This window comes from Papaver somniferum, chromosome 6 (assembly GCF_003573695.1).
Source record: "Papaver somniferum cultivar HN1 chromosome 6, ASM357369v1, whole genome shotgun sequence".
Taxonomy (NCBI): domain Eukaryota; kingdom Viridiplantae; phylum Streptophyta; class Magnoliopsida; order Ranunculales; family Papaveraceae; genus Papaver; species Papaver somniferum.
In genome coordinates this window covers 168,169,355-168,194,671 of record NC_039363.1, presented here as the reverse complement: position 1 = coordinate 168,194,671, position 25,317 = coordinate 168,169,355, and the positions used below count along the sequence as shown (strand labels likewise).

Below are 25,317 nucleotides of genomic sequence, written 5' to 3'. Positions count from 1 at the left end.
CTGCGCAGTAGTGAAGATTTCAGTTTGACTTTTCCTGGTTTTCTCCGCTTTAAGATCCATTCCCCAACTTTGTGTCTTCCATGTTAACATTGCAGGTTCTCATTTTCCTTTACTTCTGCCATTTCACTGCCTCTATCATCCCCATGTGCCCTCTATTCTACTTACTCCGGCTTTGAAGGTCCTTGCTCCGGTTTGTCCTGAACTTATACCTGCCATTGTTAGTGCTGAAATAAACTTGTAGTGAACCACTATGGTAGTTTTCGATACTGTTGTTTTTATCTGTAGATTAGTGACTTAGATAAAGATGGTTTTCTATTTCTGATCTGGTCTTTAGTTTTTTGAGGTGTTTTTTTTGACATGGGTATGGGTAAGCGTAAAAACATCTAGTTGATAGGGAAAGCGCCTCGTAGTGCGATTTTGGGCGGATACAGTAAGAAGAAACAGCTAACTTTTTATTTAATTAATTTATTGAAATACGCGGAAACCTTCGTATATACATAGAAATCAACCAAAAAGGTAATTTACATTTTATAATTTTTCGACAAAAGCATAAGACTGAACAAACTCAAGAAGATAAAACACACCGAAAAACTTCGAAATCTGATCTTCAAGGTGGTTCAAAGACCACTGTTCCAGTTGAGCATGAACTCCATAAGAGAGACGTCATGAGAAGCACTGCTTAGTGCTTACTTATGTCATGATAAGGGAAGATGCCAATGCTTGATTTTCTCAGAGATCTCGGCGGGTAGCTAAAATTGCTTTCAGCGGAAACTGCAACCACAATGTGAAGGTGACGGTGAAATTTTCTCGACCATTTGTGTTACATTGGTCTAACGTCCATAGCCTTCTTTGGTTGCTCAATAAGCTCATCTGTGTTGCTATCTTCATGCATATTTTCAAGTGGATAAATAGCTTAAAGAGCCATTCCAACTACGGATCATGCACAGAAAAAAAAAAACACAAGTCTTATGATACCTATAAGAAGATAGTAACAACCTCCTGCAATATGGCTTAGGAGGATTAACAAAGTTCATTCCCAGTTATGCAGTTACTAACATAAAACGTGGATGAATGCAAAACCAAAATGAACAAAATGTTTAGGAAAGTCGTTATTTGGGGTTTGGCACCTTTGTTCTTGTTCTCCCACATGCTACTGTATATTACAAAACTACAGTAGCATACTAGCAATCCTAGGTTAAAATTGCCAATGAATATTCCTTCACAACACTTAAACTTGGAATCTACAATAGGTAGCATCTCATGATCATTGCATTGTACTAGATGAATTATTGCGTTAACACCCAAGTAAATGACTAAACCAAATTGCACAATGGAAGTTCGATAAAGGAACTCCTGAATCACGCACCAATAATGGAAGTCACCATAAATAAATAGTAATAATAGTTTGTTAGGCTTCCAACTGATTTCATGTAATACTCGTTAATGTAATACTTTTAAAATAAATAAATAAATAAAAAATAAAGTAAAATAAATAAATAAAATAATAATAATGGGGGCATCATAAAGAATGTACCAAGTCAAAACTACTCGGATATGATAATTTCATAAACAACTCTTTAAGTAAAAAGTAAAGTCTGTGTTGAGCTTATCATGCTGAGAATTTGATTTTTTTCCTAACATAACATAACACATAATGGAATATATACACATAAAGATGATACGAATACGAGCACATCATGCTTAGTACTTTCCAAACTGGAGGCTCGACAAGGTTTCCACAAAGTGACCACCGCAGTAAGCAACACTCACAGGATCCAACCAGGAAACAACGCCAAATTCGAAAAATTCACGAATAATTGCCTTGTCCCCAGTCTCGCCTAGGTAAATCAACTTGCTGCCAAAAACATATGACAAAATAAATAAGCATCCACAGAAAGACCAGAAACACAGGCAGGTACTTAATCAACAGTATCCATTGATATGTAATTTGTTCCAAAAAAGACCTTTTCAGGGTTTCAACCGAATACACCTTTTTCACAAACTAAAAACTAATGAAGGAAAGAGGAGCTCGACTCTGTTTACAAAAAAAAAAAAAACTGGACTTAGACCTCCAAAAAGGTAAAACATATTTTACCTGCAAATTTCTATATTCCCAGTATTGTCGTCAGTGCATATGAAACCATCTCCATTGTTTACTATTTGTATCGGTGGGAGAATACAACAAACAATCATGGCAATACCAATACCAAATTCAGGTTCCTTATCTCCACTTGACGAAGCATGCCATGCCTTGAATAAGACGCAGATCTACTGAAAAAATGACATAGATCTATCTAGAGATTTTGATTTTCAAAGATAAAAACTTGAAAATAGTCCGAAAACGTAGATCTACTGAAAATGGACATAAATCTATCCACATATTTTTTAGTTGAAAGAGACGATGAATGCTGAAACTGTTTCAAGCGCTGTTATTTTCATAGAACGGTGCTTGGAATAGAAAAGTGCGTAAAATCATAGGATAAGATAAATATTTTACCGGGACAGAGTCCCTGTTTCTAGCGCCAGATTGTGAACACATAAATCACGATGGCATCCAAATGTTCACAAAAATGTTCGCATACAATCATTCATTATAAAACTGATCACGATATGCATAAAGCTACGAGGGTACGATGGCTCATCGACTCAGAGCCTTCGGGCTCGTCCTTGTCTAGTCATATGGTATCAACATTGCTAATCATATAACATGATAAATAAAGAATCGAAGCATAAACATAAAGACATAATGTAAAATGCTGAATGTAAATGAGACAATGATTTACGTGGTTCATCACTAAGGCCTACATCCACGGGTTGGTGTTTCACTATGTATTGAGGGATTACAAAGATAGCCGAATGACTTTAAGTGAGCATCGACGCTACGGGGAAATGGGAATCAAACTTACTCTTCCTATGTTCTTCTCTAATTGCTAAAAATTGGTCGACCCCCTCTCTCTTAGTGGAGAGGGGTATTTATAGGTTTACTACGTGGGATCCACTTTTGAGATCAGCTGTTATCTTATCTTTCTTATTCTTTGTGCCGATCCCGCTGGTATCTTCGTCTTCCGCGATGCCCCAACAATTTATGCTTGGTGACGATGAATCTCCTCTTCATCCTCTACAGGTTGGTCGACACGTATGCTAATCTAGGGTGTTTAATGCGGGTGGTTGGGTCATCTGCACGCGCCAGACAGTTGTCTGCTGCCTCTGTCACATCCTTGTCAGTTGGACTAACCCTCACCGTTGATCTTGGATCCTTCTCGAGATGGAATAAAGTGAATCCTTGGGTATTCTTCAGTGCTTCGAAGTAACCGATTCCTTCAGTTCTCCTCGATTCTCATCCATCAGATCCGTCACATGATGATTTTATACTGATGAAACGTGTTGCTTGGATATCCATGCGTGGAATCATATCTCGATGCTCCAAGCTGTGTTTCCTCCACGTGTGTTTTTCCAGACACGTGGCGAGTGATGAATTATATGTATACAGTATTAGCATGAAGCCGGATGAGATCTCTTCAATCTCTACATACTCTTTTACAATCTAAAACCAAGTCGGTTGGTAACCTCGAAAATATATTCAAGTTGATATCTGATGGGACACAGTTTAGATAATATTCTTCTTCCATCTTGTTCTCCTTCGGAGAACAAAAATTCCGGTGTCGCACATCTGCTGCACCTGATCTATTTATTAGACAACTAGCACTTTTATTACATTTTTTGGAGTCATAATTGGTTTACGAAACGTACTTAATTTGTGGTAAATTTCGAACTTGGGTAGTCCTAAAGGTGCGTTATTATTACAACGTATAGGGTGCGGATGAACATCCTTCCCTCAAGATGCATAAGGAAGCCATTAAAAGTTGGTCCATCAGACCAGGGTGCGAATGGACATCCTTCCCTCAAGATCCAGAAGCAAAAGCGTGTTTATAGATCTCAACTGGATCAAGGATTTGGGAATAAGTAAATGTAGTACGCCTTGGACGAGTCAACCGAGTTACTCGCAAGTAACTCGGGTATCGGCCTTTGGCCGTTAAGATCCCTGAAAACTTGGTCGAGCAGGGTATTTTACATTTACTCGCCGAGCATTAGTGACTCGGACCGTGTCAAGAGTTTTACCGGATCACGAGTAACTCGGCAGGACATGGTAAAATTATTAAATTCAATTTCCAAACATCTTTATAAAGTGAAAAAACCCTAAAAAGAAAGAGTATCAGAGCTAAGGTTTTGTTCTTTCTCTCTGATCTACTTTTCTACCATTTTTCTTCTTTTTCTTCTTCCACGTCTATTCCTTCGACAGTTTCTTTATAATTTCAGTAGAATATGACCAACCAAGCTACCAAGAAAGCTAAGGCATTTTAAATTCTCCTTATTTTTAGCATGTATACTTACAATCTTTTCTTTGTCTTCAATTATTCTTCCTGTTGTCAGTTGTATCATTAATGTTTTTCGAATCTGTTTGCTATATGATAATAGTAAGTTAAGGCACATCACGTATAAGCGGTGCGGTCATGTTATTAGTGGTGGGATAAATAGATTTAAGAATCATATTTTACAGATAAAAGGAGAAGTGAAAAGTTGTATTAAGGCTACACCTGAAATGATGAAGAAAATTAATGACAAGAAGAAAGAAAAGAATGAGAAACAAGCTAACATGAAGAGAACCGATAGACTATATAATGAGGATATGTTAACAATTTCGGAAGAAAATGATGATGAAGTGGTGACAGTGGAGTCTATGGAAACCAAATAGAAGAAACTGAAAATGAGTGATGTTAGAGGTTCTCTTGATTTGAAATTAAAAAGCAGATCCTCAAAAGGCGAAGCAAAAATCAATCAAAGAATTCCAACTAGCCAAAGAAAAATTGAAATTAGAAGATTGGGATGCAATTGGAGCGCATGTTAAAACTGAAGAACGGATACCATTCAATGCATTCTGGTGCCCATCGTCTAAAAAAATGATCTTCAAAATTGGAGAATATGGAAGAGCAATGCCATCGCCGTCGTATCGTCAGCTAAGAATCAATATCTTTTAAAATAACTTGAATGAAAAAAAGTTTGATGAATCATTTAAGGAACATTGGAGGAGGTTTGGGTGTACCGTAATGTCTGATGGTTGGAAGGATAAAAAAGAAAGACAAATTGTGAAATTCTTAGTTTACTGTCCAAACAGAATTGTTTTCTTGAAGTCTATTGACACTTTATGGATAATCGAGGATGATGAATACATAAGCAAACTCTGCAATGGAGTGATTGCCGAAGTAGGAATAGAAAATAGTAGGTTAAAAATTTATTTCCTAAATTATTAATTCATTTATAAGTTGATTACATATTTTATTATTGATTAGTAGCTAATGAGTTATTGTTTTCTTTCATCATAGTTCTTCTCCGTTGACGGTTCAAATTTTAAAGCTGCTGACAAAGCTTTAATGAAAGAACACCCTACGCTATTTTGGACTCCATGTTTTTTTCATTGTATCAATCTAGTCATGAAGGACCTTAGCGAACATATTCCATAGATAATTAAAGCTCTTGGCAGGGCCAGGCTACTTGTTTCTTACATCTACAACCATGGAACAATATTGACAATGTTTAGAGAGTTAAAGAACAACAGTGAATTGCATAGATATACTGACAGTTGGTTTGCTACACAATATTATACATTGAGTATTCTTTTGGAGTATAAACATGACTTGTAACTGATGTTTGTTAAAGAAAAATGGATGAAGTCTATCTACGCAAGGAAAGCAGATGGTCAAAAAAAGATGGCAACAGTTTCAAGTAATGAATTTTGGGAGAATGTTACTTTTTTCTGTCAAGTACTGGGTCCACTAGTAGAGGTTGTCAGGATGGTTGATACTGAAAGAAAAACTTTTATGGTTATATTTATGAAGTTGTGTCTAGATGTAAGGAAAAAATGGAAAATAACTTAAAGGGAGTTAAATGCAGCGATCAAACATTGAAGAAACTTTTTGACATCTATAGGAAAATAAGATTTATCATCCATTGCATTGTGCTGGTTTCTGTCTGAACCCAAAGTTTTTCTATAAAATCCCAGCTATCAGATTGACAGTTTTGAAATGTATGTTTTGAAGGAAGGACTTTACAAGGCTATGGATCGGCTTATATCTGATCCTAAAGAATATGATCAGAAAATGCTTGACTTGAGGACTTACATAGACGCGGGAGGTTTACTAGGAAGCGCATCAGCTACGAGGACAAGAGATACGATAAGGTTACGTAAGTTTCAACAAAACTTTATATATATATATACATATATATATTTATTATTTTCTCTAAGTATATGTACTAGTATTAATTTTAAATTTCAGATGTGTATACACTGAAACTAGTTTATGATGAAACCAATACCATTACCTACTCAACTAAAACTAGTTTCAACAAAAAACAATTCACATGTGTTTCGCCATCAATTATGGGACCACTTGACTTGCTATCATTGCTCCCAACCCTATAAAAAGAAAAATTCACTTGGATGCGTTATCTCTTGAAACTATCAAATGAAAAAAATAAAAGCATCGAGAAAATATCAAGGCTTACTCTGGCACTAACATTCAGTAGCATTTTCCTCTCTCAAAATTCCAAGGGACTTTAGAATTCAGAGTTAGTGTATCACCAAGTCCACCAGATGCCACAACCTCACCACCACTCTCTCATCAATTCTTCCTTATTTTTCACCTTCTCAATTCACTCCCCAAGTGTGCAAAGATAGTGTGGCGATACAATCTAAATAAGGTGCTTTTGATCTAACCATTTAACTTGCTTCTCTGAATTACCCTTCTTAATAAGGGAGCCCATCGTCTTCCACCAGGTTGTTTGGGTTGGCTATAAGCTTTATGTAGGAAGCTTAAAGTTCAAAAGTACTATTTTCTCCTTGCAATTTGTCACAACATAATAGTAAGAGATAATGGAAGACTAAGATATAGAGAAAGCCATAATAACATATTTTCTCGTTACGATTTACCACTAAAAGCATATTAGGACACGGACGCCATCCTAAACTATCTACTGCATGACCATTCTCTAACCTGGTAATTAAGAAAGAATGATAAAAGAAAACAACCAAAGTTTAGAACTCTTAGCTTAAACTCCACAATGCCGGCTATATAAATAAATGAATGAGTTAACCAAAGAAGTTATATTTAACAACAATGTTCTTGGTTGTTTTAATTGCTATGAAACCTTCTTAATCTACAAAGAACAACCACCATAACTAAACCACACAACCCATGGCAACAACATTTAGAACTATTGATTACAGCAACAACTTTTGGTGAAAAACTGATGATTTAGGAATTATTACAAACACTTGATATTCGTTGTCTAACCTGGTGATGGAGATAACTCTGTCACATATTTTTCTTGCTAAAATTCACTGCAAAGTCGAACTAGACCGAAACCCAATGACTTACATTACTCATTAATCTCACAAAACTCATTACAAACATTGACCAAATATATAACAAAAACTTCATCACAATTTTAATCAAACCCCAACTTTATGTTCATAGATGTCAAATAAAAATTACATAAGAGTTTTAGAGGAATTTGTGTACCTTTTTCGCTAATCCCAACCAGCAACTAACTCTAAGGAAAATTTTCTTTTCCGAAAGCTTTGTCTCAATCACGGATTGTTACTACGACTTTAGCAAAGAATAATAACTCATGTACCTTTAGTAGAACAAAGACCACTTCTTTAGTGATTGATTTGATGAACACCACAACCAAACCTCTTTGTGAACTCAAAATATCTCTTGTTTATGGACTTGCCATCGTAAGTTTGATCAGAAAAGTCTTGACCTTGACGGTGTAAGTATTGTCTACCTAACTGTCGTTAGTAACGTCCAGTTAAGTATTTGGTGTAAATCAAGTGTAAGTAATTAATTAGTTGTAAATACTCACATAAGTGCAGTATACCCACGTTGTCGCTAACGGTGTTACTAACGTCCAGTTAAATACATGGTATAAAAGGAGTGTAATTCAAATTTTAATGCATCGACCAATAGAGTCACGCCACTTGTCCTCTCTAGAATTGTTCTAATTCAAAGCTTTTATCACTTGATTTGAGGGGGGGGGGGGTGTCATACTCACCGTGCCAATGTACTCAATATAGGATTTCGGTGAATATCGGTCGAGTACTGAGACACGATATTTTGGTAAATACCGGTGAAATATCGACCAATATCGACGAAATATCGGTCAATACCGGCAATATCAGCATCTCGGTGAAACACCGAAACAGATATTATCGGCGGTATCTCGGCATCTCGGCCGAGTACATTGACCGTGCCACGTGGGAGCTCATATGAATTAGTGTTTTATAGGAGGTCAGATAATGTGTTAGCCAAAGTCAAGTCAATTGACTTTGACTACTAAAGTCAATAATATTGTAATAGTTAATCAGACACATAATATATGTCTGAATAACCTTGTATTGTTTTTATTAAGTTTTATTACACATTGAATACAATATTTTTCATTTTTCTTCTCTCTGAAACACTTTCTTCATATCACGAGAACACATCAATTCTCATGGTATCAGACTAGATAACGATCCTAATCAAATTGCTCAACAATTTTTACAAAAACTTTCATCAACTGGGTAATAAAAATTCAAAAAAATTTTCCAAATCAATTTTAGGTTTTCATTCAAAAAATTTATGGTCTTTACAAGATCTGGAAAATACTCAAATAATCGAAACATTCGTAGAAATCGAATCACCAAAAACATCAAGAACAACAACACTACAGAAACTCAAAATCATCATCATGAAACGCTCTCTAGCAACAACAATTCACAATTTCCAAATCTCCATTAATAAAATCTTTTTTGTTCTTCAACTCAGAGATAAATGTCGACTTCAGCTGGAACTGGTAATTCTTGTTATCTTCTCTTTACAAACATCACTAATTTTGTTTCATGAAATAAGATGGATCCAATTACTTATTATGGCGTGAAAAATTCGAGGGAGTTTTAATTTCTACTGATCTTTTTGGATATGTTAATGATGAGATAGTAAAACCACCACAGAAGTTAATTGTTAATGGGGTTCAAACTCTTAATCCAGAATGGGTTTCTTGGAGAAAGTTAGATAGGTTTGTTTCCACATGTCTTAAAGCACTATTTATTGAAATTGTTAGTGGTGATGTTCTTGGTCTTGGCACTTCAAAAGAGATATGGGATTTCTTGAATAGTAGCTTTAGACTCAGTATCTTGCTATGAAGAACATGTTAAGAACTCAATTACATAAAATTAGAAAGGGTAAACACTCAATTGTAGTATATCTTCAAAAGATCAAGCCAATTGATGATTTTTTTGGCTGCAATTGGAGAAAAGGTTAATGATGGAGACTTAATGATGTTTGTCATGAATGGTTTGGGTCCTGAATATGACGTGTTTGTTATATCCTCACACAACATAGAAACACCATACAACTTTGGTGAATTAAAAGCAAAACTTTTATCTCATGAATAATTTTTGAGTGAAATACAACATCAACATACTAATGTCTATGATGAACAAAATGCTACTGCTATGTATGCAAGAATAAGTCAAATGGTTCTAACAGAAGAAATAATAATGGAAATGGTAGAAACCATAAAAATAGTCAGTATCAACATGGCTCTAGTTCAAATGGTTATGCTGGATCAAGTTCAAATTCTAATGGGAGACCTTACATTGAGTACTCAAAGATGTTTTGTCAGATATGTAAGAAAAAGGGTCACTTTTGGCTACTAGATGTTTCTTAGGTATCATCCACCACCAACTGGAGCTGCAAATACTTCTAACTAAGCACATTATGCACATACTGATACTGGAGCAAGTGGTTCAACTGGGGCATTTAGTAAATCAAATTTTACTCAGCAAGCTTTTACAGGTCTTCATGTTAATGCTGCTACAATTAATGATGAGCCATCTACTTCCAATAATGTGTGGATTACTGATAGTAATGCCTCAACTCATATGACTGGAGACATAACTTTGCTTCAAAATACTTCTAACTAAAAAGGTAAATAGCATGTCATGATTGGCAATGGTAAGCAACTATATATTTCTCTTATTGGTAGTACAATTCTCAATACTAGAAAAGACTAGCTTTAGACTAGACAATGTGTTACATGTTTCAGATATGAGACACAATCTACTCTCAGTAGTTAAATTTACCAGAGATAATCATTGTTATATCACTTTTGACCCTTTTGGATATGAGATAAGAAGCTTACAGAATCATGCTTTGTTAGCTCAAGGAAAGATGATAAATGATAGACACATTTATGTGTCTAATATGTCTCAATTATATGTATTGTTAGTCTTCGATTCTATACTTATTATGTTATTTTATGTCTTTTTAGGAATTTTTAGAAGAATAATCCCTTGCGGCGAAATGGGCTCAAAAAGTAGTGTTTTACACCCGGAGAAAATTACTAAAGGCACCCCAAATATGTACTAGAGGTACCCAAGAAATGCACCATAAATGTCCTGGAGAAACCCCGAAAAATTACTATTTCCACCCCAATTGCTATTTACACCCAAATTGGATTAAGGGGACACCATCTTAAACATTTCAAATATTTGAATTTTGGAGGGAAAATTGGTTTCAAATTAGGGTTAGGATTTTGGAGGACTTAGATTGAGACTAAACAACTAAAAATCATTGGGTATCTTCCATTGAGCTAAACAATGATACTGGTATGATCTAATTCAGTTAGAATTGGATGGATAATCAGGAATTGATCAAAACAGCAAGAACAAGTTTTGGCGGGAAAAATAAAATTCAAGAACAGTTTTGGCGGGAAAAATTATTTTGAAACTGCCAGAATTAGGGTTTGAATTTTGGAGCTGTTTCAGGTCGATTGAATGGCTGGAATTAATTGTGTTTACTCCTATGGGCTAGACAGGGATGATGTATGTGTTGGTTTTTATCCAGTTGGGCTAGAACGATGGATTTAATGATTAACAGGATTCCGGCTTGTTCTTCCGGCGAGAAACTCCATTCACGTCTGCATGGTTTTGGTTTCGAATTATTGGGCTGTTTTAGAGATATTCAACACGGGAAATCAGTTGGGATTAACTTGTTATAGCTAAACAGGGTTAGAACAATCGATTTGGTCGAGTAAAATGGGCCAAAGAAGCTGTGAGAGGAAATCAAAGCAAAACAGGGGAGTTGTTTCCACGGGTTTGCTGTGGAGAATATTTTAGAGGATATTTGGCAGTTAAGAAGAGATTAGAGAATATCACCAGCTGTGGAGGAAAGAATATATTCTCCAAGATCATTCAAACTCAGAAAACGCGTAAAGAAAGTCCACAGGGAAAGAAAATAATATTTGTTTTCTCGTGATATCAGCGCCTTGAAGAAAAAGATTTTTGGGAGTTATGATGGAAGATATCGATGTTGTTGGGTATAAATATCTTTCTGAGGTCAAGGAGAAAGGAGTCGGGAGTTTGGGGAGGAAGAAAAAGCTGCAGAGAATTCTTCTCTGCTGCTGCAGAAAAGAAGAAGAAGAAGAAGACGAAGAAGAAGAAGAAGAAGAAACTGTCGCAGAGAACTGTCGTCTTAATGTATGAGACTGGAATTGGTGCTAATAATGTTGCTAAAATTGCAAAGAAGAATTGATGGTTTAATGCCTGTGGAGAACAATTCCAGGTGATGAAGCTGCAGAAAATGTATGAGACATTAGTTGCCTCCGTATGTGGTTGCTGGTGCTAATGAATGGGTGTGCAAGTCAGTTGATGTCCTTGAACTGAAGGAAATGGATGCAGAGAGAAGAAGTTGTACCAAATGGTTGGAGTTGGTGTCTAGTGCAGCTGAAATATGAACATTTAGGTTTACTGGAGTTGAAGTTACAGGAAATGGTGCTGAGTTATGATCTTAGTCTTGAACTGAGCTTGTTTAGCATGGAAGATGAGAAGTAATGGCAATGTTTAGGGAAGCTAAGATGGAAATGGAAGTAAATCTGGGGGTTTTGTTGTGCTGGATGAATGGAGCTGTTAGAATAGCAGGAACTAGTATTGTAGATGGAAGGAATGCAGCTGTGATGCAAGGGGTGAGCTGTTATTGCAGGTGAAGTTGATGCCATGGAGCAATAGATGTATGCTTAGGAATGTATTGCAGCTACATGTATGATTGGTGCAGCGAGTCAGGGAGAGAATGAAGGGAAGATGAGATGATTCTGGTGGAGTTGAATCTACAGAATGAGAAGCAACTGATAGTTAAGATGAGTTTGCGAAGGATCTTGAAGCAGTACTGAGAATGGATAGAATGATGAAGTCCAGATAATGGCTCAAGTACTGAGTTGTTGACGCTAATGATTTGTGCTAGTCTGGTCTATTTTGAGCTGATAGTAATGGTGTTGTGTAGAAAAGGAGCTAATGATGGTGATGATGTTGTTGAACCTGACTTGCAGGCAGTGTTATTAAGAATTGTAGAAGGAAATGATTGCAGTCAATAGATGCAAGTTTAAACATGAATGCCTTAAGATGTGGAGCATTACAGGAGTTTATCTGAACTGACAAGAGATGCAGCTGCAGGCATGTGTGGATGGTGATGCTCGCAACAAAGTGATTGTGTACAGATGATGGAATTGCAGTTGTATGATCTATGACTTGAACTCAGTGTTGCAAGAAAGTGTAAGCGCAACTGCAGTAAGGAAATGATGGTGCAGCACAACTCTGGCCTGCGCAAATGGCTCAGGCCTAAGCAATCCAGCCCATTCAGCCTAGAAATCTCAGCTGACTCATGGTCTGACTCTCTAAGTCACTTAACCCAGTTGACTCGGTGTGACTCACTAAGCTTGACCGTGTTGACTGGTTGACCAACTGTGACCGATGACTGGTTTGACTTTTCCCGTTACCTGAGGCGATTTCCAGTGACTTCTCCGGCCAATTTCCGTCACCTTTATCAGTTTTCCGGCGACTACTTTTGGGACATATTTTCACATGGGTATTCCTCATTCATGGGCTTGTTGGACCGCTTGGATTTTGGGCTTTGAAAATCAAGTTTTGGAAAAATGAAAAGCTACAAAAGGAGAAAGTTTCTACTTCCTTTTTGGGATAACGTATTTTACTACTTGGAGCTTTGGAGGAGAGTGGCGATTCTATTAGGGTTTGCTTTCATTGTTTTGTTTAATGTTATTTATTCAAAATATGATTATGATGAACTCCATTGATAAGAGTAGCTAAACAACTATTATTGGTTATGGGATAAAAATGATTTCTCAACATGATATTTGATTCAATTTATGATTCACAATTAATAGTGGTATATGATTTGAATACTTGTTAGGTAGAGTCCGGAATCAATCCGATTTGCATTCATTTCTAAAGCTATATTAGGGTTTTCAATACGAAAAAGTTGTTTATCCCTGATTCTAAGTAGCATAATTTTGGGTAGTGTTTGTAGTGATATATCCTTCTAGTCACAAGTGAATCATAACTTTTGTTAAAATAGATTGGGATAATTAGAGTTTTGTACTCAGGTTTAGACCAACACTAGGCTTTAATCTAACATTTGTCTAACATTAGGCTTTGGTACCTGGACTAGACAGTGACAGTAGTTGACCAGTTAAATCTTGACTTCTGTGGTAAATAAAAATAAAAATAATATTAAATTAAATAAATAAACGAGATTACAATTATACCCTTGATTTTAATAATATTTACAAAGTACACATTCAGTATAACCATCATCCTTTCACCTTCTCCTTCTCCGAATCATGGTCGCCGCTACTTTCAATTTTAATCAACAAGAATTGTTTTCGATATAGATTTTCCGATTGTTGTTGTTAATGGTGATTCTGAGCTATTAATGGTGATTTTTCGGTTGTTGTTGTTAATGGTGATTTTTCGCTATTAAAGACTAGGGTTTGCAAGGAATTTGGAAATAGAAGATTGGGTATTGTATTGTTTTATACATCAAAAAAAATGGGTTCAATTTGAAACATGAAAAAGGAGTTGCTTCCATTGTTACGGGTGATGATCGCAATAAGATGGAAGTATGTTTTCTTTTGTGGATGGGTCAGTTTGAGTTGTTACACAAGGATCAATGGTGGTTGTGAATGGTAGTGATTGGATAAAAGAAATGTTGTTGCCGTTTGAAGTGGAGGAAACAAATTGACCCGATTTGTCACTGTAATCTGATGTTGAATGGTATCAGCGATATGGGATTGTCTTGATGTGAGGCTAATTGCAGGGAAGGAGATAAACAAGGGTTAGAAGAAGAAAGAGAAGCTCATCTCTACCAACACCAGTTCATGCTTAACAACTGTTTGACGAAATTCCCCAAAGAAATTTCTTCAATCTATCTGAACATCACATTTTCCAGTCTCTGTTACTTTGTCACTACCACTGCAACAACGAAAAAAATATTCTCACATTTTCCACCCTCAAATATTTTTCTTATCCTCCTTGACCACTACCATAATTACTTTCTCCGTATTGATCTCTCTGTCATTACTAGTGTAATCACCAACAAAATCACGATCTCACTTTCTTTGTCTCTTTATTTTTCTTGTGGTTGAGGGTGTAGGTATTTGAAAATTTGTGGTTGATAAGAAGATATTATAGACTGGGTATTTAAAGCGTAGAAGAGAAGTATTCAAATTGATGAAATTAAGGTTTCCCACACACACCATGAACCGCCACCACCACCGGCCACCGCATGACCACCACCACCTTGAACAACAAAAGCAAGGACAATATGATGAGAAAAAAATAGATATATTAGAACTTGATTATATATCTCTGCAACAATTGATATGTTCAAGTGATGGATTTCACTAAAAAGAAAAGAAAAAAAAAACTGGAGATTCTAAAGAATAGAGATATATTAGCAGAAAGCTAGATAAAAAGGAGAAGAGTTTTATCTGTGAATGAGCCTACAGCCGGAGATAAAAGAGAAGAGCATAGAGACATCATGATCGTAATCTTTTTCTTTTCTTTTTAACCCTTGGATACTGGACCCACTTCAAGGGTATAATAGTAAACCCAATAATTTAAAATATTCTTATTCCCTAAAATTAATTAAAGTGTGGTCATTAATGGTCAGCGGGGGTCAACATCCAGTCCAGGTATCAAGCCCTAACGTTGGAAAAATGTTAGACCAAAGCCTAGTGTTGGTCAAAACCTTAGTATCAAACTCCAATTATCCCAAATGGATTAGTGCTTTTACACGTTCATTTGCATTGATTAGTCTTATTCCATAGAACTTAGTGCTTTTAGGGAGTTAAACTTAATTGATATTTTACACTTTAGGTTACTTTTTAGGAAGAATTCACATATACATATTTTAATGTGGTTGTGATTAGATCAGGGAATTAGCGGGATATACTTGCGATCAAGGTATCCTAGGACTTTTAGTAAATGAGAGATTAAAATACCAATTCTAGTCATTGATGAAAATACATGTTTGTGAATGATACTATCCCGTGACCAATATCTTCTCTTTATTGAATATTCAAAATATTTTATTGCTTTTCATTATTTTTATTGCTTTGCTAAAACAAAATTTTTATTGCTTTGTTACCAAGAAACTGAAATTTTATAACAACAAAAGCCTCTCTATGGGAACGAATTCTTTCTTACCACGTACTTCATTTATATTTAGTAGAGTGAGAAAGTGAATTTATTTTTGACGCATACGACAGCGATCAGAGTGTGTAGTTCTTAATAGAACCTGAGAACAATTCTGAATGTACTCCTCTGGTTTACCATCTTGTAACAACACTCCTCCCACTGCATAGTTAGAAGCATCGGTCTCAACTTCAAAAGTACGTTGTAGGTTAGGTAATGCCAACACTGATGCTTTTGAAATTTTTCTTTTTAGTAACTGAAAAGCGTTTCCATAGGTTTGCTGTCATTCAAACTTTGTCTTAGCTCCCGTCAAACCATGTAATGGTCCTGCAAAATTCGAAAAATGCCGGATAAACTTACGTAAGTAGGTGCAAGCTCCTAAGAAACTCCTGATTTCAGTTACAATACTAAGTCTAGGCCACTTAGTTATCACTTCAACCTTCTTTGGATCAATCTTCCGATGTCCACCACCAAAAATGAATCCGAGATACACCAACCCCTCCTTCCCAAACTTACACTTCTTTACATTCAATTTCAGATGTCCTTCATGTAACACTTTAAACACCTTCTCAACGTGAACGAGATGCTTTTTCCAAGTTCTGTTGTATATTAGGATATCATCCAAGTAAACAATCACAAAATATTTTATAAAAGGTCGAAACAAATCATTCATCAAACGCATAAACGTCGCTGGAGCACTACACAAACCAAAAGGCATCACCAACCATTTAAACAAGCCTTGTTTCGTCTTGAAAGCAGTCTTCCATGTATCATCTTCTCGAACTCTCATCTGGTGGTATCCGAATTCGAAATCCAACTTTGTAAAGACTCGAGCTTTTTCTAACTGATCCATCATGTCGTCTATCCTAGGTATAGGGTAACGATTCTTGATTGTGATATTGTTCAATGCTCTATAATAAATACACATACGCCAGCCTCCATATTTCTTTGGAACCAACAACAACGTTGATCCATAAGTTGAAGCACTTGGAACTATCATTCTTAATTCTAGAAGTTCCTGGACTTGTTTATTAATCTCATTAGATTCCTCAACAGTACTGCGATAAAGACCTACATTAGGTAGAGAACTGTCCCCGGTCAACATAATGTAATGCTCCACACTCCTCTTTGGAGGTAATCTCGTGACATCAGAAAATAAATCTTGTACTTCAACTTTAACCTTTCTAGGTCATCTTCTTGTTGTGCATTCAAGGCTTCCAAACACACTCTACTCGGCTTCTCCTCAAGAGAACTGATCACGAGGAGGATGAATTTTGTGCTAGAATTCACCAACCGCTTAGCCTGAGTGGCTGTGATCAAACTTGCTCCCTCAAGAGGAGAATCAATAGGCCGAATCACAAAAATTTCTCCATCTTTGGTAAAGGTGTACTTTTGTTCCCTCCTGTGTAGAGTTGCATCTCTATCCCATAGGTAAGGACTACCTAGTACTACCTGACAAACATCCAAAGGAACTACGTCGCATGTAACCTAGTCAATATATGACTCATCTAGAGCAAATTTGAACGTGCGCTGCTGTGAAACTTGTATGCCCCCTTCCTTTTCAAGCCATCCTAAAGGTTATGGTTTTGGATGTTTGAAAGTTTTCAATCCTAACTTCTGCACCAAAGAACTTGAAAGTAAATTTTTCTGACTTCCCGGGCCAATATCAACATCAACTAGTGAGTTTTTGACTTGCATCTTCACTGTGAAGAGTCGCTCCCTAAGATCATATTTTGAAGGTATTTATTTTTGCCCCTGTCATAAGAGAAAGTTTTGAATTGGGTTCCGTTAGTCCGTGGATTTTTTGGAGTTTAAGCGACTAGTGATGTCTTCTTGGGTTCTTTCCTCTGCAACCCTTTAGGCTTTAGATGAGGGTTCTTAACCCAACACTTCTCGACAACGTGACTTGTTTGCTTGCAATGGGTGCAATACAAACCTTCCTTGTCACTAGGCTTCCCTTATTCTTTGCTCCTTTCACTTCCTTTCACAGTGGTATCCCCAGATTTCACCTTAGTATTCCCCTTTGAATCAGATTTCTTAAGCCTTCCTTCAATGGCATTAGCTTTATACTTGCTTCGGAGATGGTATCCACCGAAAACATCTTCAACTCCTTCCGTATATACTTATGGAACCCGAAAATATATTTCATATACATAACATAATCTCCCAAGTCTAAATCCAAAATCATAGCTTGATTCTGAAAGTCTGAAGTATATTCTTGTACGGTTTGGTTGTAGGTTTGCTTCAAGTTGTACCACTTGAACCATCTCCCCTCAAGGTAGCCAACCGGATAAAACTGTTTCCTTACAACTTCCTTGAATATTTTCCACAACAATACTCCTTTACCTAGGTTTTTCTTTTATAAGCTTTCCACCAGGTTAGAGCATGCTTTTGTAGCTTCAATGTCGTGAAAGAAATCTTTTCCTTTGAACCATATTCAAATAAAGAAAAATACTTCTCTAAATCCAGTCATCTAAGTTTTTTACATCGACACTCCCGTCGTGAAGTGGAATATCAACACGAAAATCAATTTTCAGATTCTTACTATGAGGTTTACTTGACGTAGGACTTATAAGAAATTATTTATTCTTTTCTTCTTACTGCTCCTCCTCTTCCTCTTCTTCCTCTTCTTCTTCTTCTTCTTCTTCTTCTTCTTCCGAATCGTCTTCTTCATAATCATCTTTTTCCGAAGCTTCAGGTGAAGGTGTAACTTTTTTCTTCGTCTTCGGCTTGGGTGTATGAGAACGAATACATTCACTCAATTCCTTAACGGTAACTTGAGTCGACTTCATGTTTGTCTGCAGAGTAGCCACCTTTTCTTTTATAGTTTTTGGTTCGCCTTCCTTAGGACCATCATCTGACTTTGCCATACTTCCCATTGTTTTCTTAACATCTTCTAGCTTCTCGAGTATCTCACCAAGATTTATGTAGAGATATCTAGTGAAAACCATAAACCACAAGTATTACCCTAAAAAACTAACCTTGCTCGTGATGCCAACTTGATACGTATTGATCTCTATACCTTGGTAAGTATTACTATAAAGGCGGAATTCAGAATAATAATAGATGAGAAACTTAGAAAACAAAACACAAGTAGTAATTTGAAGAGAATATCTTCTCTTAGATTATGAACAGGAAAACGATTACAATTCTCTCTTTGTTACGCTCACAATCTTCTTTAAATAGTGGATTAACCTTAAACTGTTTGCAAGCTTGCAGAACTATTGTCGTTAGCTTTCTATAGGTTTTCTGTGCTTAGTATTCTGTGTGCTCTTAGCTATTATCCAAAGCCCTCTATTTATAGCCTTCATCGTACTCAGCCGACCAAGGACACTAAGAGTATTTCCTAAAACAAAACTCTTCCATGACTAGGAATTCTGCCTATATAAGGATTCCTGTCTAGAATAGGATTCTTCCCTCAACTTATCTTGAGGTTAACTAAATTCCCTAAAAGAGTATGGATACACCTGTATCACAACATTAACTCAAGGAGGTATGTTTATCTCTGATTTATTTTTGAAAGTTAAAAATCTTTGTTATGAAATTTCGAAATTAGATGAGAATGAGCCAATCAGTGAAGCTCGGATACGGCTTCATATCACTTGTTGTTTGAGAAAGGAATTCATGCCATTTATTTATTCAGTACAAGGGTGGAAAACTCAACCATTTATCATTGAGTTATAAAATATTTTTTCTAACCAAGAAGCATTAGTGAAGCAAATGTCAGGAAAGCATAACTCAAAAGATGTACTTTTTACCAAAGAGAAGCCAAAGTACAATAATGGTGAGATGAAGTTCAGAGAGAAGAACAAAAATGTTTAATGTTACAAATGTGGGAAGCCTAATCACGTAACACGGTATTTTCGTACAAAATATGAAGAATGGATTGAGTAAACTATGTGTTAGAGCATTGCTCGGTCGAACTCACCAGTGTTGCTAGATCAAGCTTGTTGTCAAATTTAGATGATCAAAACTATATCTTGATCATCACAGTAGTCATCATTGCGTTCTATAATTTGAAGGCGAAGATCAACCGAAGATTTTGGAGAAATTTCTTCAACAAAAGGTAAGTGAAGACTGAACCACATATTTCTATACTATGAGACATTGTCACATGACTAATTAGACTATTCATGCATAACAAGAATTTCGAGTCAAGTTTATGTTGATAATATCGTTCTCGAAATAAGACTAAGCTTAATGAAAATTTGTTCATACTTGATGAATTTCGGTTAAGAACAATTTATTTTTCATATTCAAAATCATGATACAAGAATTATCATTCTCAAATAGCCTGGAATGGTGATATGTGTCACTGATGTTATTCGGAATGTTTCAAATCGATTTATAGAAAAATATAGAACTATTATAAATTCGGATATAAGACAATATACATATCAGTCTTACAAACCGAGAGAATGTTATGAGTCCAGAACCGTATTACATGTACGAGTACATGTAACGAAGTAGCTATGTGTCGAAAATAAAATTTTGGTACACATACTAGTTATACACGACTTGAAAAGTCGTTACGCATACTGTTAGAGCATTGCTCGATCGAACTCACAAATGTTGTTATCTCAAGCTTGTTGTCAAAAATATATCTTGATTTTTAGTCTACAATTAATTAAGTCTCGGACTAGGATAAAACCGTAGTTGAGAAATAGTGGTTTACTGCAGTCATCACTGCGTTCTATCGTTTGAAGGCGAAGATCAATCGAAGCTTTTGGATATCTTCATCAACAAAAGGTAAGTGAAGGCTTAACCACCTACATCTCAAGTTATACTCACCTTTATATAATTTGAGACGATGTCGCATAACTAATCAGACTAGTTTGCATATACAAGAATTTCGAGCCGAATAACTAATTCTAGTTATAGGATTTTCTCGACATATAATGAGTAAGTTTAATGAACATTTGTTCATGCTTGATGAATTTCAGTGGAGAACAATTTATTGTTCAGAACCAAATCACGATTCAAGTTATTATTCAGAAATAGCTTGGAACAATGATATATGTCATTGATGTTATTCAGAATTGTTTCGAATTGACTTAGAGATAAATATAAAACTACTATATTTGGAATACAAGACAGTGGCATCAGTCTTACAAACTGAGATAACTGTTATATGCTTGAAGTCGTATTACATGTATTTGTACATGTAGCGGAGTAGCTATATATCGACTTACATATTTGTGTGATACACATGTTTGTATGCACATCATGGGAAAAGTTATTTTGTTTCGTGATCCGGATAGGTATGTATATTCGTATACAAACCATTTAAGAACTATGGTTATGGAACTGGGTTAAAGTATGCAAACCGTTGTGTGAACTAATACAGTTCTTTTTTGTAGAACTAGTCTAGTACCCAAACTGGTACGTGGACTTATTTGTTTCGTGAACTCCAGAACCGACAGGGCCTTAAGGTTTGTGTTGATGGGGTAAAAGTGGGAAGGATAAGCAAGTACAAGCCACATCAATGCCATCTCCTTAGAGGTGAATAAAGAGAGAATGAGAATAACATGGATTAAGTGTCCCCTCCTAATTAAGTCTCCTTTGTTTTCCTTTTATAATAATTCTTCCTCTCCTCGTTATGAATAAACACTCATAAGTCTAATATATTACAAAAACTACTTTCCTCTTTTCCAAGTTATCAAAGAACTAGAAAATGGCTCATTTTGTTAGGGATGAGACCCAATTATTTCAAGATTCTCCTTCTTGGGATAGGTCCATCCATTATCCTATGGGTTGGACCTAGTCAGTTCCTTCTTTTAAGAGAAACCCTTAGTAGGCTAAGGGGATACCCCTTTTAGGTTTAATTATTTTCATGTATCAATATTAGTCCCCTGACTGTTGACTGGTCATAAACCAAGTCAACAGTCACATGTTGCTTCGTCAGTTAATGGATGCAACTGATGGATTTTCCAAACGAACACATCTGCGCATGTTAAACCCTCACGTATTTCTTATATCCTCATCCGATGGTTGGCTTATCCGTCCACAGGTGGATGTGTCCCCGATAGCAACCTTAGAGGAGGTACCTCTCCTAGAAGCTTACAGGGAAGATATATTTCCCGACAATCGCACTTTGTTCGTCCGTTGAATATCCACCCGCTTTGGAGCCTTGTGTGGACTACATATACTCCAACCCCGATCATAGGGAAATGCTCCGCTATTTGGGCATAGAGGATGCCTTAAATAGTTTGGGGCGCTTATTTTCTCGTTGGATGATTGTTCCTCACATGTTTTATTTGCTTGGTAGGAGTCGACTTCAGTGCTGGAAGACGTGGTCGCTCTTAATGGTTTGCCTATTCATGGGGACACCTGCTATTCTGAGTCTTGTATCTTCAAGGCTATGAGTAAGAGTGATAGGGATCTTCGATATCATTTGATTCTATCCAAGGAAAATTCGATAATCTTCCAAATTTTGGACGAAGTTAAAGTCGAGGCTCCAGAGAAAGGGGAGGATAAAGAGGAGTTTGGAGCTTCTTCCTGATGACGAATCTCCTCAGAGTGTTATTAGAGTAGTTAGTTCTTTTCCTCACTTGTCTGGCTCGGAGAAGAGGAGGTGTCCTTTCTGAAAAAGCGGGGGTCTAACAACCACACCCAATATTTCGTTTGGCAATCTGAATAGACAAACTCCAATATACTTTCTAGAGAATCAACTAGACAGTCAGACTCAATCTAGATAAAAGTAATCAAAGAGTTTTATATCTCTATCTCTCGATTCAATCCGCAATCATCAAAAAAGAATTTGCGAGGCCGATTGAATATAAGAGGATTAACTTGAACGGTACCAAATACCAATGTTCAAGTGTCAATCAATTCACTCAACAACCTAAAGGACGGATACAAGAACTGATTGATCTTAATGCACAACCTGTGATATTTCTATTATATAAATACAATATAATGCGGAAAAGAAATAACACAGACACCAGAATTTTTTTAACAAGAAAACTGCAAATGAAGAAAAACCCAAAATGAACACACACTGATTAAAAGTTGTTACAACAATTTCCTACTACCCATTCGGACTAGATGTAATACCTTCTTCAGCACTTGTAGAACTCCTACAAGAACACCGATTCTCTTTAGAAATTCTTCACGCAAATCTTCTAGCAGAACCCAAGGTTCTCTTTAAAAGATTCACCAACACGATTGATAAGATTTAATATTTTGTTTGCACAAAACACCAGTTTGATTTACCTTTAGATGTGAATCAAGGTTTTGTAAATCTTGTGTTTGTTTTGATAAAAACAATTACTAGATAAAAGTAATATCAAAAACAAACCTGTAGATTAGGGACTATTATACTCTTCAATAAAAGGAAGAGAAACCTAATAACTCTACAACAAGAAAAACTAGAATAAATCTAGAGATATCTTTTTTAAAACTTCTCAAGGATTTTTACGAGATGCCTCAATAGAAGTTTTTCTTTCTAGTTTCCGGTTTCGACTAAAAAGTGTTGGTATACGATCGGAAACTGAAATCTATCGAAACCCAGGGTTTATGATCAACAACTCTTGAATGGTTTTATATCAGAAGAGAAAACCTTAGAATAGACAAGAGGTGAAAACCTAGATTACAAGTTGTATGATCATTCACGAAGATTAAATCCAACTCGGATTTGTGATCCCCAATACATAGACTTTTATCTCACTCTTGTTCACGAAGAACAGAAGACGTGGAAAACAACTTCAAAGCTTACACCAATTTTCCAAAACGGATAAAAATGTGTAAAGTCGTGAACCCTTTATTTAAAGTGAAAAAAGGTAGCTTAGAAGCTAAGCAAGGGTTTTGACTATTTTCCTTTTTCAAGACTCTCCTAAAAATGGGAGTCTTTCCTAAGTTACGAATCTTGCCAAAATAATTAAATAAATAGCTAATTAGAAAAAATTATATTTATGTGAATAAATCACATTTTAACTTAGGCAGGAAACACAAACACTTTAATATGGTAATCAAAAATGTTTGTACCAATAGCCATCTTGCCTAGATAAGGAAACATCACCAACTTGACCAAAAATGCCTCTTAGTCACGTAATTGGGCCCAAGTCCATGAACCGTAACAAACAACCCATGAATTGTTTCATACTAACGAACTTTAATAAATCACTCATAACTTTATCGTTATAACTCGGAATTGAGTGATTCTTGGCTCGTTGGATTCGTAAGATCATTCACTATAACATGCGATTCTTTATAAGAACAAAGGTTATTGTATCCAAGGTCATGAAACAAATAACCTCAAGTATATATACATAAATGTACATTTACCGTCATCGGAATTGTTCCATAAAGTGAGCATATATTTTGATAGATTGGAAAGGTATAATTGAACAAGAATCCAAATAAAATCAATCACATACCTTTGTTGATGTCTTCTTGTAGTCTTCAATCTTCATCCTTTAAGGATAGCTTCGATTCAGCTTCTTAGACCTAATCTAGTCCGAAACTATCTTAGTATGCTAAAACAATAATGTATTTTGGCAACTAAAATTGATAACTAACTTGACATACCAATGCTAGTGGGTTCAACCGAGCAGTGCTATAACAATTTCCCCCTTTGTCAATTTTAGTGACAAAACCATTTTACATATGGCTTGTACTTGTTAAAAGAAAAAACAACAAGCTTGATTTCCTTGGTTCTTCAACTTTTCATGTGTTCATCCTGTACTTGTTGAAGATTCATCATAGTATTATTACACAGCATCAAAGTTTCATTGTATCACAACTTTGGCAATAATACTACGGTGATATGTATCACTTCCCCTTAGTCAATACTCCATCTCACATGAAAACCAGTTCTCCTTATACAATGATCCGAAAACCATATGTATTTGTAGTGTGAACTACATATTAATTCTCCCCCTTTTTGTCAATAAAATTGGCAAAGGTACAAGAACGAGATCATAATGAAATTTCCATAGGAGACATTTCATGACTAAAAAAAAGAACACACATCATCTTATTTGGATGCAATCATATAGCCGAAGCTAACAACATTCATCAAGAAGTTTATAGATACAAGATAATCTTTCTAAAATTCCACAGCCGCACACCCCTCAAGATATGACCATTAAGCACAAGTTCAAAAGAACTCTCCCCCATTTGATTTCATTCCCGAAAGAACAACAAGAGCGACCTTACAGAGAGAAGAACTTATACTAGATTTTAGAAATCCTACAAGGAGATATGATTGAAGAAACAATCATTGAAAGTCTCTCATGAGATCATGTTACTAGAATTTTAGCACTATCTCATTGTAACAATACACAATATGTAATCATGAAGATCAAGTGTTGTGATCATCTTTTCTAAGATAAAAACTTGTATAAACAAGAATAGATATGCTTAGAAGGAAGAATAACCTTTTCACAAGGATTTACACCAAGAATGGTTACCATAATGGTATGAAAAAGGTTACTTTGACAATAAAAACCAACATCCATGGCTTTGATAATTGCTTCTAACCTGTTATATTTAAAAATTTCAATCACAAATCAAGTTAGGTAATTAAGAATCATAATGTGGTATCTAGCCATATTCGTCTTCAGCATAACTAGTTCAATTGACTCAAATGAACTAGTTAGAGAGTTGTTCAATTGCAGGGAAATCTTATGTAACTACACAAGACACAATTGAAGCAAAGATAATTTGATTCACTTGAGTCGGTTCATGAATTTTATAGCCACGGTTTGAAAAATGCATTCCTCAGT

At 35.8% G+C, this 25,317-nt stretch overlaps 1 long non-coding RNA gene across 1 annotated transcript; it reads right to left on the bottom strand.

Moving 5' to 3' along the window:
* Positions 1 to 1,529: 1,529 nt before the first annotated feature.
* On the bottom strand, positions 1,530 to 2,183 carry LOC113286395. The gene is made up of 2 exons (XR_003329266.1): positions 2,096 to 2,183; positions 1,530 to 1,855 (listed from the first exon to the last, which is right to left on the bottom strand). It is a non-coding gene; the product is annotated as an uncharacterized LOC113286395 (long non-coding RNA).
* Between the last annotated feature and the right edge of the window lie 23,134 nt (positions 2,184 to 25,317).